At 42.6% G+C, this 2,930-nt stretch overlaps 1 pseudogene across 1 annotated transcript; it reads left to right on the top strand.

Annotated features, from left to right (window-relative positions):
• The first annotated feature begins 1,739 nt into the window (after nucleotides 1-1,739).
• On the top strand, nucleotides 1,740-2,713 carry LOC101580810 (annotated as a pseudogene). Its single transcript, XR_192761.2, has one exon. The product of XR_192761.2 is annotated as an acidic leucine-rich nuclear phosphoprotein 32 family member E pseudogene (transcript).
• Nucleotides 2,714-2,930: the final 217 nt, after the last annotated feature.

The following is a 2,930-nucleotide window of genomic DNA, read 5'->3' as shown; positions in this document are numbered from 1 at the left end:
CTTGGCAGAAGCTGGCTGCTACTTTTACTTTCCTGTTAGTAATTAAGGAGTTAGAAATGTAGAGGCCAGGAGGAGGAAGGCCTGATTAGTGTTTGCATCAACCACATGAAGAATCAGGGTGAGCTCAGGCACCTACCTCACCCCCATCAGTGGGAGCTCTTCGCAAGGCTTTGGAATCCCGTCTTCGCCTAACCCTTCCTCCCCAATACCACTTTGTTTCAAAGAATTTCTGTTCACATCAAACTTAAGACTGGCACCAGACAAATGTTTTCCAAAACGATTTGACCTTGAAAGCAACCAGTCTCACAGGAGGGTGACAGTGCTGCTGTGTATCATCTTTTTCCAATTGTACTTGACAGAGACAAATGGGAGGAAATAACTATGTTTCCCTCAAGGGAACTCAGTGGACGAATGTGAAGAAATTCACTCTTCCCCTGTAATGTGGTATGATGGAGAATGATGATATTCCGCACTCTCCCTCATTCCTGTATCCAATCACCAGCTCCTACTGATGTTGTCATATAAATATATTTTTAAAACTGTCTGCTCTTCCCCATAATCCGCACTGCCCCTGGCCAAGGTCAAGGCTTCTTCAACTCTCAAGTAGATTAGAGTATTGACCTCATAAATGGTCTTCCTGCCTCAGCCCTTTTATCTCCCCAAATTCATTCTCCACAATACTGAGGAAATCACCTATACAGTGTGAATCTGTCACACCGCGTAACTGGATCACCTCAGCAGCTGCAGTGTCTGCTGCAGCAGCTCTCAGACTCAGGCTTAGAGACCAGAATCACTTATTTTAATTAGAAACTTATGGAAAGTTCTCAAATTTACAAGCTGCTAAAGAAGAACAATTTTTAATTACCATCTGCTGTTATAATGCTTTATTTTTATTAGTGCATATTAATTATGCAAAGTAACAGGTAAACTCACCAAGTCACTGAGTTTTTTTAACAGATGTATGCCAACACACCAAGTTTCTTCTTCCTTATAGGGGAATATTATTCTATTGTATATATAGCATTTTCTGTATCCATCCATTTGTTGATGGGCACATAGTTTAACTCTGTAATACGGCTGTTGTAAATTGCATTGCAATGAATATGCACACTCAGATCTGTCTATTGTACACTAATTTTAACTCCTTTGAGTATATTTCCAAGAATGCTACTGCTGGGCCATACATGGACCTCATTTTCGTTTTGCAAGGAACATACATACTGATTTCCATAATGGCTGCACTAATTTACCTTCCCACAAACAGTGCATAAGGATTCCTTCTTCCTACACCCTCATTAGAACTTACTGGTTAGCCATTCTGAATGAAGTGACATGGAATCTCAATGTAGCTTTGAAGTTTAGTTCCCTGGTAGCTAAATATGTGGAACATTTTTTTCATATAACTATTGGTATCATTTGTACTTCCAGCCATGAAAGATTTCTCCAGTAAAAACTGGAGAAGAGGGAAGAATTTGAAGAAGACATTAGAGCTTTCCTGTTCATGGATGGGCAAAATTAACACTGTTCAAAATGGCCATATTAGTTTCTGAGCAGCCATTGAAGGGGAAGGAACTGCGGGTGTGGGTGTGTGTGTGTGTGCGTGCGTGCGTGCGTGAGTGTGCGCTGGTGTGTGGACAAGGAGGTGGGGGCAGACAAGTTAAGAGTCCCAACTCCCTGGACTCCATTTGCTATTCTTTTCTTTCTCCCCCACTCCTATCTGGTGATAGTGGGCTTTTATCTTTGTGATTCTTTTCATTCATTTCCAAATTTTCTAAGATTTTCGGTTTGGGGGTAGTGGGAAGAGCAGGAAAGGAGAAGGAAGGAGAGTAGTGGCAGAAGAGCAGGAGGAGGACATGGAGATGAAGAAGAAGATTAACCTGGAGTTAAGAAACAGAGCCCCAGAGAAGGTGACAGAATTGGTTCTTGATAATTGCCTGTGTGTCAATGGGGAAACTGAGGGCCTGAACGACACTTTTAAAGAACTAGAATTTCTGAGTGTGGCTAGCGTGGCATACGTTCGCTGGCCCAGCTTCCCAGCCTAAATAAACTTCGGAAGTTGGAACTTCCTGACAATGCAATTTCTGGAGGCTTGGAAGTTTTAGCAGAGAAATGCCCAAATCTTACCTACCTCAATCTGAGTGGAAACAAAATCAAAGATCTGAGTACAGTAGAAGCTCTGCAAAATCTTAAAAGTTTGAAAAGTCTGGATTTGTTTAACTGTGAGATCACAAACCTGGAAGATCACCGAGAAAGTATTTTTGAACTGCTGCAGCGAATCACATACTTGGATGGATATGATCAGGAAGATAATGAAGCACCGGACTCAGAAGAGGAGGATGAAGATGGAGAAGAAGATGAGGAAGATGAAGCTGGTCTCCCTGAGTGGGGTGAAGAGGAAGAGGAGGAAGACGAAGACGAGGAGGAGGAAGAAGAGGCTGGCTCGGAACTGGGGGAGGGAGAAGAAGTAGGCCTGTCATACTTGATGAAAGAAGAAATTCAGGATGAAGACGATGATGGTGACTATGTTGAAGAAGGAAAAGAGGAGGAAGAGGAAGAAGAAAGTCTCCGGGAGGAGAAGAGAAAACGAGAAGCTGAGGATGACGGTGAGGAAGGAGACGACCAGGTTGCTCGGTGCCCGCTGCCCGGGGCCGTGCTCGCTGATGCTCTGGGTGGGCAGGCGCACGAGCGCATCTCTATTTCCCCCGTAGGATAACTCTTCCTGCAGAAGATGGTGTGTAACTTTTTATAGCAAAAGTGTGGTTTTACTATTTTTGCCTTACCATTCCAATTAAGATTTACTAGTCTGTTAATGATCAGATTGTATGTAAAGCAAAATTTCCATTGACCCCTCCCACCATTGTGAAATTCTCTAGCAATTTATTTAGAATCTTAATTTTTCTAATTCAAGCACACTGTATTAGTAATTTTTA

This window comes from Octodon degus, unplaced genomic scaffold, assembly GCF_000260255.1.
Source record: "Octodon degus isolate 3935 unplaced genomic scaffold, OctDeg1.0 scaffold00139, whole genome shotgun sequence".
Classification (NCBI taxonomy): domain Eukaryota; kingdom Metazoa; phylum Chordata; class Mammalia; order Rodentia; family Octodontidae; genus Octodon; species Octodon degus.
Note: the sequence above shows the minus strand (reverse complement) of the source record. Positions and strands in the feature narration are given on the sequence as shown.